Here is a 20,053-nt window from a genome sequence, read left to right as displayed (position 1 = left end):
AATTCTGGGCAGCTAGGTGATGCAATGGATAGAGTACCAGGCTTGGAGTCAGGAAAATTTGAGTTCAAATGCAGCCTAAAATACTAGCTGTTTGTCTCTGGGTAAATAATTTAACACTGTTTGCTTCAGTTTCCTCATGTATAAAATGAGCTGGAGAATGAAATAGCAAACCACTCTAGTATCTTGGCCCCAAAAATATCATTGGAAGCCACAGAGCCATACACTACTGAAGCAACTGAACAACAACAACTTCCTGGCTCTAAGTCCAAAACTGTATCTATTGGGCCACCAAGCTGCCTACTAAGGGAATTCCAACAAAGATAGATCTGAGAGGAACCAAAGAGCCCCACCCATTTGCCCAAATGTACTTCACCCACCTTCCAAAATTCCCACCATTACTTACATATTAAAAGTTGGGATCACATCTCATAACTAACACTTATCACATGATTGGGACAAATCACTCAACCTACTCCAAACCTCAAACAACTAAGACCATAACAGAGGAGCTTTGATCTAAGTAAGTGAATGGGATTTCCATACTAATGATATCACAAGTTCTTGATGTATTGATATGTAGTACAACTCCTACCCATTTCTCCTAGATCTACCTCCTATGGTCAAGGAAAACAAGTGTGCTCTCTTACACATGACAGCTTTCAAATACTTAAAGAGAGTTATCTCACCCCTTCTTCCCTGAGATTTCTCTTCTCCAGTTTAAACAACCCCAGCTCTTTCAGCTGTAAAGCTGAAGTGTGCTGAGTATTATTGGTTTTGCCCATGTAGATTATATATATCCACATGGGTTTGTCCTGAGGTCATTTGAAGAGAGCCAAAGATAGTGTTCTCTAGCATTTCCTCTCCCTACCCTTCTTCAAGGAAGACTAACTCTTGCCAGTAGGGGAAGCAGAAAGTTGGAGCCAGAGGCTAACCACTCTGTTCTCCTCATAGAGAAGGAATACCAAGGTAGAATTATATCTCTTTTCTCCCTGAAATACTGTTAATCTAGGGGACTAAATTAGTAGGGGAAGTAATTTTTAGGTTCAAGATAGACTCCTGATAACTATTCCTTAATAGGGAAGGAGGAACCCAAACTTTACATCCAAGGCTTAATTCCCCTTCCATCAGATGCCAGTTCCACAATGAACACACATAGCTAATAGCAAATAAACCCAGTTATTCAATCAAAAATTGGAGAAAATATATGTATGAGAATATAAACTAAACAATACAGATTGAGTAAGCTCTCTTTTGAGGAGCAAAATAACTCAGCTCAACTAAGAGAGCTAGTCCTAGATCTCACCCAAGAGAAACTTCCCCAAAGTCTCAAATGTAGCAAGCTAGGGATAAAAATATGATAGAAACTGCCTGCTTCTCTACATGTCAGCTTCTTCCAGATTCTTTCTCCCATCATGGACTTGAAGAGAAATTGGAATTGCACATTTTCTCTCTCCAAGCTAGAAGCCATAAGAGTTCAGATCTCTCTTTTCTCTGGGTTTTTCCAAATCTCCCTACTTCTTAGGCAAGCAAAGGGTATTCAGTAACTAATCTCCACCAATGAGGAGAGGTGAAAAGGATGGAGAAGATCTAAATGCCAGATTATGGCTGTGTATAATATGTATGTCTTTGGAGTCTGTAGACACCCTGGAATCCAGGATGAAGGTATTGTATGTCAGGGTGTGGGAGTTGTTATTATTTAGTCCAGGGGTGGGGAGCCTGCAGCCTTGAGGTCACATATGGCCTTCTAGGTTCTCAAGTGCAGCTTTTTCACTGAGTTCAAGTTTTACAGAACAAATCTTTTTATGAAGAGGTATAGTTGTTTCAATCTTGTCCTGCTCTTAATGACCCCATTTGGGATTTTCTTGGCAAAGATACTAGAGTGGTTTGGCATTTCCTTTTCCATCTCATTTACAGATGAGCAACTGAGGTGAACAGGGTTAAGTGACTTGCCTAGGGTCACACAGCTAGTAAGTGTCTGAAGTTAGATTCCAGGTCTGGTGCTCTGTCCACTGAGTCGCCTAGCTGCCCTGGGTCTGGAAGCAGGTAATAACAAAAAGAGGAAAGAGGCAGAAAAGAGAATAAAAATAGCTTTTCATACTTCACAATTTTGCTAGCCAAGACTTTAAGAAAATAGAGGACACATATCTCTTTTCAACCATCTGTTTGTACCCAGATATATGTATAGATAAAGAAAACAGGCACAAAGGAACTGAAACATTTCTCTAAACAGTGGAATAGTAATATTTCATTTTGTTATCTGGAAATAACAAGAGAAAACTATGTTCAACGTACATTTATGTATTGTTTTATAGGAAATAAGTATTGCTCTTGAGTAACCTTATTCAGTATCATAAAATGTCCTTTTCTGAGGAAGAAATGTAGAATAATAATCTCTCAATATACCAATGAATCTTTGATCTCATCAAAGTGCATATGCTTGCCAACAACTCAAACTGCAATCCACCAAAGACTGCCCACTTTGAATCCCTACATTCCTTTATAAATCTATTACAGGAATTCTCCAATGAGGACTTATTAATAATCATGATGAATACAGTATAGAATATAGTAAATTACATATGTATATACTTTATGTTTATGTAAAATAATATAGCTATTCAAAATAGGGCCAAATGTAGTAAGAATACTAGAATATTTGATGCTCCTGTACAAAACTGTTCTCTATTTAAAACATGCTATGAACACAATAATGTGAAGAACAATTCATATTAAACATGGCATAAAACAAATTAAACAGCTCTCTCATCTCCTCCAAAACTTTCTTCAGGGATTTCAGTATATCATTTGGACTTGGGAAGTGCAAAAATCTTTAATTTACATCAAGGAAAGATAGGGACTAAAGACTTCAGGCTTGAATCTAGAGGTCATGTGGAACCACTGGATAAACATGATAACTACAAATACCTTGCTATCCTCTAGCAAGATACAAAGTGTAAGGGCTTCATGGAGAAATCTGTGGCTGAATGTGGTTTAAAAAAAAGACTTACTGGCATTCTGATATCAAAGCTGAATGGAAAGAATACGATTGAAGCAATTAACACCCACAGAATCCCAGGTTTAATGTACACGTGTGGAACTGTAAAATGAATCTTAACAGATTTAGAAAGCATCCTGACAAAAAACCTGTGTAAGATTTACAAAATACAGAGCCCAACAACTGTAAGGAAACTAAAGGAGATTAACATTTCTGAACCAAAGAGGAAAGGAAGGATTGATTGACAATTTTGAAGCATGTGACAAACAAATCAAAAATCTACAGAAATACTTTCACTGCACAATAATAAAGACTGATAACAAGTACAAGCTGATGGATTTGATTAACATAAATAAAAGTGGTTTGCCTCCAGATGGAGCCTATGAAATAACTAATATACAAGAGGGACATCAAAGAGCTCTCCATGGGTGACACAAGCATGATCTCAAACAATAATGTCAACAAAGAAAGATCAAACAACCGTCTGAGTCATGGAGGGTTCATTTTTTGTGAGGGGGAGGGTAGAATTCAAGGGGTTTATGATGGCACTTCAGGATCAGGTCATTGTTACCAGAAAAAGATTATTTTTAAGTAGCCTAGACTTGTTTAACAATGGAGATCATATAAGGAAAAAGTGAAGAAAGTGCAGTACATCACCATAGCCTGTAAGAAATTTAGCATGAACTGAATGCCCACAAAGATATTGGGGGTGGGGTGGAGCCAAGATGGTGGGGTAGAAGCACATACCTGCTTGGGCTCTCCCCTCAAAGCCCTTAAAATACCTGTAAAAAATGACTCTAAACAAATTCTAGAGCAGCAGAAGCCACAAAATGACAGAGTGAAACAGATTTCCAGCCCAAGAGAGCCTGGAGGGCTGACAGGAAGGGTCCATTTCACTGAGCATAGAGCAGAGCCCAGATCAGCGCGGGCGAAGCAGATATTGACAACGCTGGACCAGGCTTTAGGGTGAAAAACCACAAGCAGCTGCTGTGGTCTTCAAATTACTCAACCTATAAACATTAAAGACAGATTCAAAGGTCAGTGAGAAAGCTCTTCCACCTGGGTGCAAGGGAAGCATAGTTCAGCCCCAGCGCCAGCCCCAAGGTGATTAAAGCCATGGCAACTTCTGGAGCTCTGGGCCTTCAGATCCTGGGGGAACTGAGTGACTGATCTAGGTCTCAGTTCTGAGTGATGGTCCTGAGGTGAGGAGGAGCACTGACATGGAGGAGCTGGTGGAGCTGTGGAGAGGGAATCCTACTCCAGGGCAGAAAAGAGTGGCATTCTGTTATCAACACTGAATGGGAAAAATACATTTGAAACAATTAAACACCTACAGAATCCCAGATTTAAAGTACACTTACGGAACTGTAAAATGAATCTTAACGGATTTGGAAAGCATCCTGACAAAAAATCTGTGTAAAGACCAGAGCACAGGCCAGGAAAGGAATAAATATCTCTCCCTTGATTATGTCACTTTGGAAGAACTGAAAACTTACAGTTCTCTCGAGGTATCTCAGAGAACAGCTGCACAAAACCTCTGAAGCCTGGGGTAGTATACACTGCACCTGACAAAGGACTCAAAAATCAAATAATTAACTGGGGAAATATCCCAGAAGGGGAAAATATGACTATAGAAGGTTACTTTCTTGGTGAAAAGGTATTTTCTTCCATCCTTCCGAAGGAAGAGAAAATCATACAATCAGAAGAAGACCAAAGTGTACAACTGGAGGAAGACAGCAAGGTCAAGGTTCCTATATCCAAAAAATATTCAATGGTCTCAGGCCATGGAAGAACTCAAGAAGGATTTTAGAAATCAAGTAAGAGAGGTGGAGGAAAAATTGGGGGAAAAAAATGAGAGCAATGCAAGAAAATGCTGAAGAAAATAACACCTTTAAAAATAGACTAACCCAAATGGCAAGACAGGTCCAAAAAGCCAACCAGGAGAAGAATGCCTTAAAAAGGCAGCATTGGCCAAATGGAAAAGGAGGTCCAAAAGCCCCCTAAAGAAAATAGCTCTTTAAAAATTAGAATGGAGCAGATAGAATCTAATGACTTTATAGGAAATCAAGAAATTATAAAACAAAACCAAAAGAAAGAAAAAAATGGAAGACAATGTGAAATATCTTAACCACTGACCTGGAAAATAAATCTAGGAGGAATAATTTAAAACTTATTGGTCTAATTGAACATCATGATCAATAAAAGAGCTTAGACACCATCTTCCAAGAAATTATCAAGGAAAACTGCCCTGATATTATAGAATCAGAGGGTAAAATAGAAATGGAAAGAATTCACCGATCACCAATCACCCAAAAGGAAAACTCCTGGGAATATCGTAGCCAAGTTCCAGAGTTCTCAGAGCAAGGAGAAAATATTACAAGCAGCCAGAAAGAAACAATTCAAGTATTGTGGAAATACAATCGGGATAACACACAATTTAGCAGCTTCTACACTAAGGGATTGAAGGATTTGGAATATGATATTTCAAAGGTCAAAGGAGATAAGATTACAACCAAGAATCACCTACCCAGCAAAATTGAGTATAATACTTCAGGGGGGAAAATGGAATTTCAATGAAATAGAGGATTTCCAGGCATTCTTGTTGAAAAGACCAGAGCAGAATAGAAAATATAACTTTCAAATACAAGCATCAAATACAAGAAGCATGAAAAGGTAAACAGGAAAGAGAAGCCATAAGAGACTTATTAAAGTTGAACTATTTATATTCCTACATGGAAAGATGATATTTGTAACTCAGGAGACCTTTTTCAATATTAGGGTAGTTAGAGGGCATGTATGTATGTATGTGCATGTATATGTATACATATATATGTAGGTATGTATGGGTATGTATATGCATATTATATGTGTGTAGGTATGTATGTGTACATGGATGTATGTGTGTGTGCACATATATATGTATATATATATATATGTGAGTGTGTGTGTATATATAGACAGAGGACACAGGGTGAGCTGAATATGAAGGAAGAATACCTAAAAATAAAATTTACTTTTGAGTAGAATGCACTAGGAGTAAGAGAAAGGGAGAAGTAGAATGTAGTAAATCATCTCACATGAAAGAGGCAAGAAAGAGCTTTTATAATGGAGGGGAAGAGGGGGAGATGAAAGGGAATAGGTAAGCCTTACTCTCATGGGATTTGGCTTAAGGAGGAAATAATATACACTCAGGGATATGGAAATCTATTTTATCCTGCAGGAAGGCAAGGGGGGAATGAGATATGAGAGAGAGGATAATAGAAAGGACAGCAAATTGGGGGAAGGGATAATAAGAAGCAAACTCTATTGTGGGAGGACAGGTCAAGGGAGAGAATGGAATAAATGGAAGGCAGGAGGACAGAGGGAAATGTGGTTAGTCTTTTGCAACATAGTTATTATGGAAGTGTTTTGCATGGCTACACATGTATGACCAATATCAAATTGCTTGTTTATTCAATAAGAGTCAGTGCTTTAATAATGAATGTTAAAAATTATTTTTGCATGCAATTGGGAAATAAGATATACAGGCAATGGGGTATAGAAATCTCTTTTACCCTATAGGAAAATAGAGGGGAGGGAGATGGAAGAAGGGGGCGGTAATAGAGAGAACAGACTGGAGGAAGGGGTAGATGGGGTGCTGTCTTGGGGCAAGGGTGGGAAGAGATGAGGAGAAAATTTTGAATTCAAATTCTTGTGAAAAGGAATGTTGAAAACTGAAAAATAAATAAATTATATATTAAAAGAAAAAATAAAAAAATAAAAGGAAGGAAAAAAAAGATGTCACCCAGGGCCTAGAATTCTGCACTGAGATTCTTCCTATCTTTCATGGGCTGACAAACAACAAAGGCCCACACTGCCAATACAGACCTTTCCCAGTATGTTGTTATTCAGTGAACCTGGCTTCCTTGCTGTTCCTCAAATAAGACATTTCATCTCCAATTCCTTATATTTTTACTGGCTGCCCCCAGGAAATCTCTCCCTCCTCTGCTCTACCCATTAGCTTTGACTTCCTTCACTTCCAGTTATAATCCTAAGTCTTTCCTGAGACCCCTTAATTTTAATGCCTTCCTTCTCTTGATTATTTTTCATTTATCCTGAATATAGCTTGTTTGTTCATGGTTGTTTTTCTATTTCCTCCACCATTAGATAGTGAGCTACTTGAGAGCAGGCTTATCTTTTACTTTTCTTTGTATCTCCACTGCTTAGCACAATGGCTGGAACATGGTAGTCACTTAAATGTTTTGGCGTAGTAGATAGAAGGCCAGGCATGGAGTCAGAAAGAACCTGAGTTCAAATCCTGCCTCAAACACTTCCTAGCTATTTGATCCTGGGTCAGTCACCTAACCCTGTTTGCTTCAGTTTCTCAACTGTAAAATGATCCAGAGAAGAAAATGGCAAACCACTCCATTATTTTTGCAAGAAAACTCCAAATGAGTTCAAAAAGAGTCAGATATGACTTTAAAATGACTGAACAACCAATAAATGTTTATTGATCTTATAATATCCTGAAGAACCCAAGAGCACTAGACTTAGAATCAGGAAAACCTGAGTTTAAAGTCTACTACAAACAATACTACTAGTGTGACCTCATGCAAGTCATTTAACCTTTGTGCCTCAGTATCTTCATGTTCAAAATTGAGGGGATTGGACTTGATGGCTTCCAAGGTTCTTCCTAGCTCTAAATCTGTAATCCTATAAAGCACACCATTACCACAGACCAAATCATTACCCACAGCTACCCAGCATGCCATTGATTCATAAATGCTTAAGGACAGGGCTTTGAACAGATGTCAGCAAACCATATACTCATTCCTTCCAAGCTACACAGAATAAAACGGCTTTCCAAATATAGAAACCTAGGCAAAAAGATCAAAATTATGTGGAAACAGCATGAGGCACATATCATTCCCTGTTGTCTTATCAGCTCCTGGAGTTGTTTCAAGGATGTTTGCGGTGAGCCTACAGAGAATGAGCTTACATCCTAACATTTTTATTCAACTACAAAAAGCAGTTATTTTTATCTACCTGTGCTGTTCTCCATAGAACACTGAATATAAAGGAATATAATGCCACAACAGCAATTTGTCCAAAGACCATTTTTATCTAAACACCAATGAAAAGGATTTGAAAGACATGACAAGAGTGCTAATATTAATAGCTCAAACATAAACAATGTTTTAAGTTTTGCAAAGCACTTCACATAAATTATCTCATTTTATCTTCATAACCCTGTGAGTTAGGTGTTATAATTATCCTCGTTTTTCAAAAGAGAAAACTGGTACTCAGAGAGCTGAAATGACTTATTCGGAATCACAAAGCAAGAGTCTGAGGTAAAATTCACACCCAAGTCTTGCTGACTCTATAGTCAAACATCGAGTTTGACTTAAGGTGGCAAGAAAGATGAAACTGAATAGAAAAGCTTTGATAGCTGTTGTTGCTGTTGCTGTTCGTCCTTCATTTTTTAAGAGGACCGATGATATCACAGAATGCCATCTTAGCTCATGAGTGAATTGGATTTAAATGATGCAGAACCCTGCAAAGTCATTAGTCTCACTCTCTCTTCCACAGTCATCAAAGTTGGCAAGACAAAAGTCAAGATGACTGGCAATGACCCAGGATGTAGTGGATGACCATGGCATCATCAATGCCTAACCAAGCTCTAGGTCTCCGCAGTGTCTGCTTCAGTAAACTTCATGGCCATTGGAACAACTTATTCTCATCCACACATTCTTCCAGGGGAAGTCTTCCTATGCCCAGGGTAGAGAACCCTCTAACTCACCAACAGATTTAAGACCCTCAACCTTGGTTAACCTGTCTCTCAAGGTGTATTTATTGGACTGTGGCCACTGCACTACAACTTCTTGGAGCCAAAGGTGCTAGGTGAACACCAAAGGTGGATGAGCAGCTCTGAGAAGGGTTTGGTAAACCCTCACACCAGAGATACTAATCCTCTCTGAACACCCCATACACCCTAAACAGACACATATATAGATGGATAGATAGATAGATGGTAAATAGATGATAGACATAGATACAGATATATAAATTATATATATATGTATGAAGGTTTGACTTCATTTAAAATAGAAAAGTATCTTTAGATATCTAAGATATTTAACCTTTTGTTAACTATAGCAATCCCTGGAATATTTTATAGGCTCCTAAATAAGATCCATAATTATCAAAAAATAATTGAGGACACATGAAAAACAAAGTGAATGAAGAATTCTTAATCTCCAGAATACATGTAGTTGGCTGTCTAACACCAAGAGCTTGGTCATTAGTACATATATCTTGAATATACCCTGCAAATAGATAATGAGCTGGACCCAGGAGTGAAGAGAAGAAAAACATTGTGCTAGATACTTTGGAAAAGCTCCCAGTTCTTTTAATGATTACAAGCTTCTCCCTGAAGCAAAGATCCATTTTTGGCACTATTGTTCTTCTGGTGGTATTACATGACTGAAAGTTATGGAATACTGTATTTGTTAAAAAATTGAAATTGAGGATCACCCAAGAGCAATGAAGAGTGTATGGTGAGTATGAGCAGGATGGGAAACATTGCAAGTGATGAATTACACAGGAGAAGTGGTATGAATGGTATAGGAAAAAGCGTTTGTCTCAGTAGAACAAAATGCTGCCTCAAAGTCTCCTACAACATGGCGTCCATGCATATGTCAATGTCACATGTAGAGAAGCCAGGTGATGGTGTGTTGGTGAGTTGTTGAGAGAATAAATGTCTCCAGATTATTCAAACTGCTCTAGTCAGAATAGTCAGTGCTATGTGCATAGAACAGAGAGGGAGATTATAATTGTTTACTCATGGCAGTATTGCTCAGTTATTTTTAATTTGAAGAAGTAGAGCCCTAATAATGTTTGCCTATTTGGAGTGGAATAATAAGATTTCCAAGAACTAAAATGGATTTTTGACTATAAGTTAGATGATAGTTGAGGTGAAATTAGTAAATAGAAGATTTCAGTTCAAAGAAAATTCGAAGTAATATTATGTTTTACTTTATTTACATTGCGATTTCATTAGGTGCCTTTATTATTTTTTTTAAGTGTATGTTTTGGTTAATGAGTTAAACACACTGGTGGGGCTTATCTCTGGATTTGAGATAGTATAACTCACAAAGTTTCTAGAAATTTAGTAGCTAATGGGAGTTTATGGATGAAAGAAGTTGCCATATGCATCATATTCACAGACACACACACATTGTATGTATACATATATTTATATATTATGTGTGTGTTACTCTTTGGAAAATGTAACCTTCTTCAACATTCTTCTGATTATTAATATCAAATAAAGCACAAAACAGTCAGTTTTATGCTCACTACTCTCATGGAAAAGACCTGTAGAGAATCCAAGTAGAAGAGGAACTCCATATTGGTAATGAGGTTCCTAAATGGCCCTACTTGTTTATATGTAATAACATTGTGCTGGGTACAACAAACCATGAAATATTGCAAAGCTTCCAAGAGGAAATTAATAACAATTCGAAAGAGCCTGGCATAACTATCCATATAGGAAAAACAAAGAAGATGAAGATTATGCCATGTAATTAGGTAGATGACTTATGAAATTCATCTATACAACATATCTCTTGGGTAAACACTGACTGGACAAGTTGGGCTCAATATTAAGCAGAAGGAAAATGAGTTGGATTATCTTTGAGAAATTGCCAAATTCCTTTAGTGACCCCAAACTTCTCCATAAAACAAAGTCCCATCTTCTTATACTAGTAGTTTCCTGATGGTATTGCATGACTGAAAGTCACAAAACATTATTGCCTTTAAAGAATTAAAAATCAGCGATGCTCAGAGGGCAACAGAAAGGTGGATATTCAACCATGAGAGTAACATATAACAAATAAAGACAGGAGAAGAAGAAAAACCATATTAAAGGATGTCATCCAGGATGATCATGTATGATCAAAAAAGGGCTGATCCCAGGATGGGAGTAAGGGTTACATGATAAGTGGTCTGCAAGCTACACTAACAATCTCTTGATGCCAAGAGAATGTCAGAGAGGCCCAAGAGTACTGGGCAGACATGATGCATTGATCTCATAAGGAATTTGGATGAAAGTCACATAGGATGAGAAGTCATATATGGTTGGGATCTTCAACATGAGAGGAAACATCCAAATTAGTGAGATCCATTTGAGTGACATAATGGAATAATTTAGTGCAATTAAGACTAACAAACATAAAGAATATAAAGAAATATGAAAATATCTTTATGAAAAAAATGTCGAGTGAAAGTAATAGAACCTGAAGGATATTATAGTCATATGAGAAAAACTGAATTAGAATAAATGGGCAAAGAATATGATGAGAACTTAGTGTGTTATGACAGTTTAGATGTTGACATTAATTTAAATGTAAATAGGTACTAACTTGATGTAGTTTCTTTTTATGTTCATTGTCGTTTCAAATAAAATGTTGTTAAAAAAAAATTTAAAAACCCTTCACAACTTTGATCATATCAATGACAAGAACACCATATGAGATTATACAATTGTTACAATTTCTTTGGCAACTATTCATAACTTTTGTTTTCCCAACTCTGGCAGGGGAAGGGAATGAATCTGACTAGTCTGCATCACTAAGGATACAGTGATTTCTGGGAGACCAGTTGCTGAAAACAGATATCTGGCACATAGTTCATACAGTAGATTGCAGGATAGTCTTTAAGTAGATCTTTTGGTGATAAAACTTAAAAAAAAACTAAAAAAATTGCATAAATGTTTGGTATGATCTAAAATCTCCCACACTAAGCCACATCCTTCCAAAGAACCTCCATAGAATTCTGAGTGAGTACTTCCCACTGGCAGAGCAATAGGTAAAGTCAAACATCCACCTACATCTTTTGCTGATCACAATGCATGAAGTTTTGACCAAACTTCTATGCTAATATTCTTTCTGATATGTATGACTGTTCAGGGAAGCATAGTCTCTCTGGTGTGGGTGCTGCCAATTCCTTTTCAGAGTTGTTTTCCATTTTCACTACCCAGCTGTCACCCAACTCTCACTTGTGACTCCAAGAAGCTATAGTATTCACAGAGTCCACACCCTGGTAAACCACTTTGGCAGACAGACTAAACCAGGTTGTAGATAATTAATAGGCTCCTGGTATCTCAGAATTGTTTTAATTTGCATTTCTCTAATCAATAGTGATTTAGAGCATTTTTTCATGTAGCTGTAGGTAGCCTTAATTACTTCATCTGAAAACTACCTGTTCTTATTTGACCATTTATCAACTGGGGAATGGCTTTTGTTTTTATAAATTTGACTCAGTTCTCTATATATTTAAGAAATGAGGCCTTTAATGGAGAAACTTGCTGTAGATTTTTTTTCACATTTATGATTATTAACTACAATTCCCTCCATATTATTTTCCCCTGGTCTATTTTACTCTCTCTCTCCTTTCACCTTTTCCATGCTCAAAAGTGTTTTGCTTCTGCCTTCCACCTCCCTCAATCTACTCTCCCTTCTACCAGGAACCACCTCCTTTATCCTTTTCCCATTCTAATTTCCTGTAGGCTAAGAGAGATTTCTATACTCAGCTGATTGTGTATATTATTTCCTCTTTGAGTCAATTCCAATAAGGGTAAGTTTCAAGCATTCCTCATAACCATTTCCCCCATCTTCTTCTCCACTGTAAAATGTTCTTTTACACCTCTTTTATGTGAGACAATTGACCCCAGTCTACCTCCCCCTTTCCCCTTCTCCCAGGGCATTTCTCTTCCTCACCTCTTTTATTTTTTAATTATCATCTCATGATATTCAATTCACACTCATGTCCTCCATCTAACTGCCTTAATAATTAAGAGTTCTTAGGAGTTACAAGCATTATTTTTCCATGTAGGAATGTAAACAATTTAGTTTTATTGAATCCCTTATGATTTTTCTTTCCTGTTTGCCTTTTTATGTTTCTCTTAAGGCTTGTATTTGAAAGTCAAATTTTCTATTCCACTCTAGTCCTTCAAAAAGAATGCTTGAAAGTCTTTTGTTTCATTGAATATTCATTTTTATTCTGAGAGATTTTTCTGGGTAGGGGATTCTTTGTTGTAATCCTAACTGCTTTGCCTTGAAAAATATCATAATTTAAGCCTTCCACACCTTTAATATTGAAGCTGCCAAAATTTGGGTAAACCTGATTGCCCCTCCCTGATCATTGCTATAATACTCCTTGGAGTGTTCATTTTAGGATTTCAGGAGGTGATTGCTAAATTTTTTCAATTTCTGTTTTCCTCTCTGGTTGTAGGATGTCAGGGCAATTTTCCTCGATAATTTATTGAAAGATGATCCACAAGCTGTTCTTTATCTGTTCTGCGTCTATTGAGATAATCATGTGGTTTCTGTTAGGTTTGTTGTTGATATGATCAATAATGGAAATAGTTTTCCTAAAATTGAATCATCCTTGCATTCCTGGTATAAATTCTACCTGGTCGTAATGTAATATTCTCATGATTAGTTGCTGTATTCTTTTTGCTAAAATCTTATTTAAAATTTTTGCATCTATATTCATTAGAGAAATTGGTCTATATTGGTCTTTCTCTGTTTTAGCTCTTCCTGGTTTAGGTATCAAAACCATATTTGTATTATAAAAAGAATTTGGGAGGACTCCTTCTTCCCCAGTTTTCCCAAATATTCTATATAGAATTGGAATTAACTGTTCTTTAAATGTTTGATAGAATTCACTTGCAAATCCATCTGACCCTGAAGATTTTTTTCCTAGGGTGTTCATTGATGACTTGTTCAATTTCTTTTTCTGAGATGGGGCTATTTAAGTATTCAACTTCCTCTTCTGTAAATCTGGGCAATTTATATTTTTTAAAATTATCATCCATCTCATTTAGATTGTCGAATTTATGAGCATACAGTTGAGTTGAGCAAAGTAATTCCTAATTATTGTTTTAATTTCCTCCTCTTTGGAGGTGAGTTCACTCTTTTCACTTTTGATACTGGTAATTTGGTTTTCTTCCTTCCTTTTTTTAATCAAATTGACCAAAGGTTTATCAATTTTATTGTTTTTTTCTTAAAACCGACTCTTAGTTTTATTTATTAGTTCAATAATTTTCTTAATTTCAATTTTATTAATCTCTCCTTTGGTTTTCAGTATGTCCAATTTGGTATTTACTTGAGGATTTCAATTTGTTCTTTTTCTAGCTTTTTTCAGCTGCATGCCCAATTCATTGGTCTCTTCTTTCCCTATTTTATTCATGTAGGCATTCAAAGATATAAAATTTCCCCTAAGAATTGCTTTTGCAGTATCCCATAAGATTTGGTAGGTTGTCTCATTATTGCCATTCTCTGGAATGAAATTGTTGATTGTTTCTATGATTTCCTGTTTAACCCACTCATTCTTTAGGATTAGATTATTTAGTTTCCAATTAATTTTTGGTCTATCTTTCCATGGCCTTTTATTACATATAATTTTAATTGCATTATGATCTGAGAAGGATGCATTCACTATCCCTTCTTTCCTGCATTTGATTGTGAAGTTTTTATGCTCTAGTACATGGTCACTTTTTGTATATGTGCCATGTACCACTGAGAAAAAGGTATATTCCTTTCCATCCCCATTCAATTTTCTCCAGAGATCTATCATATCTACCTTATCCAGAGTTTTATTCACCTTCTGCACTTCTTTCTTGTTTATTTTGAGGTTAGATTTATCAAGTTCAGAGAGGGGGAGATTGAGGTTCCCCAATAGTATAGTTTTGCTGCCTATTTCATCCTGTAACTACCTTAACTTCTCTAAAAATTTGGCTGCTATACCACTTGGAACACATATGTTTAGTAATGATATTGCTTCGTTGTCTATGGTGACTTTCAGCAGGATATAGTTTCCTTTCTTTCCTCTTTTGATTAGATTTATTTCTGCTTTTGCTTTGTCTGAGATTAGGATTGCTACTCCTGCTTTTTTTACATCAAATGAAGCACAATATATTCTGCTCCAACCTTTTACCTTTACATTGTGTGTATCCCATCATTTTGGATGTGTTTCTTGTAAACAACACATTGTTGGATTATGGTTTTTAATCTATTCTGCTATCTGTCTCCATTTTATAAGAGAGTTATGATTGCTATCTGTGTCTTTCCCTCCATCCTCTTTTCCCCCATTTGTGCTTTTAATTCTCCCTTCTCCCTTCCCCTTCACAATAGAATTTTATTTATCTCCACCTCCCTCAGTCTTCCCTTCCATTTTCAGCCCCACTCCCTTTTACTCCCCTTTACCCTTACTACTTCTTCCCTCCCTTTTAGCCTCCCCTCCCTTTTCTTTCCCCATTCCCTTCCTACTGCCTATAGAGCTACTTAGATTTCTATACTTAACTAAGCTTGTTGTTCCCTCCTTGAACCAAATCAGATAAGAGTAAATATCAAATAATGCTCATCTCCCTCCCCTCTTTCCCTCTGCTATAATATAATTTTGTGCCTCTTTCTGTGATGCAATTTACCATTTTCTGCCTCCTCCTTGTCACATCTCCTGTTACAATCCCTTCACACCCTTAAATTACATTTTTATCATCACATCATTTACTTTATACCTGCTCCCTCTATCTATGTATATCATGATAAATATACAATTCTCAAGATTATCAAGTATCATCTTCTCTTATAGGGATGTAAAGAGTATGCTCATATTGAATAAGTTTTTTCCCCCCTGTTTACCTTTTTATGCCTCTCTTGAGACGTGTTTGAAGATCAAATTCTCTATTGAGCTCTTGCCTTTTCCTCAGAAAGGTCTGGAAATCCCTTATTTCATTGAATATTATGCTCAACTTTGCTGAGTAATTGATCCTTGGTTGTAATTCCAGCTCTTATGCCTTATGGAATATTATATTCCACTTCCTCCTGTCTTTTAATGTAGAAGTTGCAAGGTCCTGTGTGACCCTGACTATAGTTCCTTGATTTTTGAATGGCTTATTTCTGGCTGCCTGTAGCATTTTCTCCTTATTTGATAGTTCTGAAATTTGGCAACGATATTCCTTGGTGTTGTTAGAGTTTGGGATCCCTTTCAGGAGGTGAACAGTGGATTCTTTCGATGACTGTTAGGTTTGTTGTTGATATGATCAATAATGGAAATAGTTTTCCTAAAACTGAATCATCCTTGCATTCCTGGTATAAATTCTACCTGGTCGTAATGTAATATTCTCATGATTAGTTGCTGTATTCTTTTTGCTAAAATCTGGATCCAGGACTTCAGGGCAGTTTTCCTTGATGATTTCTTGGAAGATACTGTCCAGGTTCTTTTTTTCATCATGACTTTCTGGTAGACCAATAATTCTTAGATTTTCTGTCCCGGATCTGTTTTCCCGGTCAGTTGTTTTTCCAATTATATATTTTACATTTTTTTCTGTCTTTTCATTCTTTTGATTCTGTTTGACTGATTCTTGATATCTCATAGAGCCATTAGCTTCTACTTCCCAATTCTAATTTTTATCAATTTGCTTTCTTCAGTTAACATTTGCATCTCCTTTTCCATCTATCTAATTGTTCCTTTTAAGGAGTTATTTTCTCCAGCTAGTTTTTGTACTTCTTTTTCCATTTGTCCAATTTTCCCTTTTAAGGAGCTGTTCTCTTAAGTGAATTCTTTTTTCATGTTTTTAAAATGACTGACCATTTTTTCTTCTATTTCTCTAATTTATCTTTTAAAATCCATCTTCAGCTCTTCCAGGAGTGCTCTTTGTGCTTGCGACAAGTTCATATTCCCTTCTGAAGTTTCTGATGGGAGTACAGTCTCAATGCTGACCTCTTTGGTATCTGTGTTTTGCTCCTGGTCTCCACAGAAAGATTCTATGGTCTTTTCCTTTCTGCTTTGCTTCTTATTCATAATGATGATGATGGTGATGATGATGACCCTTTTCCTGGCTTTTAAAGTAGATCTCTGCTTCTAGGGCACAAGAGACTCTGTTTCACAGTTCTTGTGCCTTGAATTTGAGGCTTTGTATGTTGTGGCCTCTGGCTCTTTCAGTTAGAAGCTAAAATACTGCAGCTACCTGGTGTTCAGCTGGCTGGTGTGAGAAAGCAAAGGCCAGATAAAGTCCTTCTGGTTTTCCCTGGAGTTGTCCTGGAACTAGCTGTGTTAAGTGTGGGAGTGGGATGGTCTGGTTACTGCAGGTCTCCTGTATTAAGCTAGAGCATAGGCAAGCTCAGAGGAAGGTAATCCCATCTGCCCTAGTGTCTTCCCAATTCCCCTGGGGTGCTGAGGCATGCCTGGGGTTCTGGTGTTGGTGGTTATGGGTTCCACCCTCCTGAGGCTCAGGATCTCCTCCTGGTTTACTGAGGTGGGGCTTCTGAGACAGCTTTTGTCCCACACTGGTCCCTGTCAATCATAGCAAGAGTGACCCTTCTTAGCAATTTTCTTAGCCTCACGTGCTAAGAGACTGTTTGCTCCTTCTGCTGATTCCACTGTTCCCGGATTTTTCTGGGGAAATATTTTATTGGTCTTTCAAGGTCAACAAGGGGAAAGGGAGAGCATTTACCAATCACCTCGCCATCTTGGCTCCCAGAAATTCAAGTGGGTGATTTACAGACATTTAATGTGAGGGCTGAAAGTCTCAGGAGCAGCAGCTGCTGAGAGGGGCTCTGTGATTCTCACTTGCTTGGTTCTGCTGGACTCCCATACTGGGCTGATATGCCCAAGATTCTGCAGTGAGGCTGCTGGGGCCTGGGGCTTCCTGTTCAGCCCTGCCGTGGTGGGGATGTGCTGGTACAGCCTGTGTGCTGCGTGCTCCTCCAGTCTGGTGGAACAGATCCTTCCCTAGTACCACCTTTTTCAATTGGCCAATTGAATTTTTTAAGCAGTTGTTTTCTTAAGTGAAATTTTGTATATCTTTTTCCTTTTTGACCAATTCTTCTTTTTAAGGTGTTCTCTTCATTGGATTGCTTTGCCTCTTATATTTGACCTATTCTGATATTTAAGATATTATGTTCTTCAGTATTTTTTGGTTCCTTTAGCAAACTGTAGACTTTTTTTCATGATTTTCTTGCATCACTCTCATTTCCTTTCTTAATTTATCCTCTACCTTTCTTATTTGATTTTTAAAATCTTTTTTGAGCTCTTCCATGGCCCAAGACCAATCCATATTTTTCTCTGAGGCTTAGTTTTTACTTTGTTGTCTTCTGAGTGTGTGTTTTGATCTTCACTGTCAATAGAGGAATTTTCTATGGTCAGGATATTTTTGTTGTTATTTGTCCTTTTTCCATCTTATTCCTTGACTTTTAACTTTATATTAAAGTTGGGCTCTGCTCCCACAGTGGAGGGGACAGTGTTCCAAACTTCAGATTTTTGTACAATTCTTTTCAGAGCTATTTCTGGGGGTCTCTAAGCTTTCAGTTCTTCCTACGTGGTATGATTTAAGGAGAGGCACATTTATTATTATCTTGGACTGTGATTCATTCTGTGAGCAATCACAAGCACTTTTTTTCTTCCCTGGAACTGTGACCAGGGACCTCACTTCTCTGCAGTCACAAGTTCTGGTGTGCTAGTGCTCCTTCTCTTCTGGGACTGTGACCCAGATCTGGGTATGGACGGTTCAACAGAGTCCTACACCCAGTGCCAGGAAAGGGACTCCTATAATTGCCTTCTGAACAGCTGTATGACCCTCTTACCATCTGTGAGCTGAGAATTCTGAAAGCAGCACTGTCTTTGCTGCTGCTAATTCAGTCACTCTGAGTCCTACTCCTAGTTTGCTGGGTATAGCCTGTGCTTCACTGTCACCCTGGCATGATAGATCTTTCAACTTTCTAAGTTGTCTTAAGATGGAAAACTGTTTCATTTCATCCTTTTGTGGATTCTGCTACTCCAGAATTTGTTTTGAAGCATTATTTAAAGTTATTTGGAGAGGAATTTGGGAGAGGTCAGGTGAGTATTAACCTTTTCTCTGCCATCTTGACTCTGCCCCCTTTAGTGGAGATATTTTTGAATGTTGTGGATAAGTTCATTTACCTTGGCAGTATACTTTTCAGGGTTGTATATGTAATGATGAGGTTGATGCATGCACACATCTCCAGAGCTAGCTCAATGTTCAGGAGGCTCCAAAGGAAAGTGTGGAAGAGAAGAAGTATTAGACTACCTGTCAAACTGAAGGTGTACAGGACTATTGTGCTGACCTCGTTGCTTGTAAAACCTGAACAGTATACTAGTGCCATGCTGGAAATTGAATTGCCACATTGTTCAAATGCCAAATATGTTTTCCTAAAAAGACTATTTAGCAGAGAATTCACATAAGGCAAGTGCTCACACAACCTCACATGGAGGTCACATGCAAGGACTTTCTCACAGTCTCTCTGAAGAACTATGAAATCAATTGTGACACATGGGAGATGCTGGCACAGGGCCACCCAACATTGCATGTCTGCATCAAAGAAGGTACTGTAATCTATGAGCAAAGCAGAACTGTGGTAGCTCAAAATAAAGTGGGATGTGCAAATTTAGAGACAGTTCCACTCTAAATATTCATATGAATTATTTGTGCAAAATCTGTGTTAGAACTTGTATTGGTCTGATCAGTCATAGTTAGATAGACTGTACCTTGACCTCCATATTGTGATGTCATTTGGGTCTTTGAGCTCAAAGGACAACAATCAACAAACATTCTAGTCTTCTTCCTAGTCAACTCTTGATTCTCTGAGTTTGTGAATTGTTTTGTGAATTTCGCCCTCCAGATCTCCAGGTACCTGACACAGAACTTACTTAGTGTGGGTACTCAATGTATATTTGCTTACTTGATTTATAATTTACCTGAAAATATGCTGCTTTTTGTCTCTAACTACTTGTGAGGTGGGTTTTTTGAGGGGTTGAAGCGATATGATTTATACATATGACACTGATGTCTCTGAAAGCAAAAGATCTTTTCTTTTCTTCTCTTTTTCTCATGTCTCCCCAGCACCTTGCCCAAGACTATGTATACAGAAGAGGCTAACACGTGTCTTGGATTGGAGGAGGGAGGTCACTGTGTGAGAGAAAGACAGAGACAGAGCATAGGTTGTATGTGTGTGTGTATGTGTGTGTGTGTGTGTTATTTTGTATCTTGATGTAACA

Source organism: Notamacropus eugenii, chromosome 1 (genome assembly GCF_028372415.1).
Source record: "Notamacropus eugenii isolate mMacEug1 chromosome 1, mMacEug1.pri_v2, whole genome shotgun sequence".
NCBI classification, from domain to species: Eukaryota; Metazoa; Chordata; class Mammalia; order Diprotodontia; family Macropodidae; genus Notamacropus; species Notamacropus eugenii.
The sequence above is the reverse complement of the archived record's forward strand: the minus strand, read 5'-3'. Positions refer to the sequence as shown.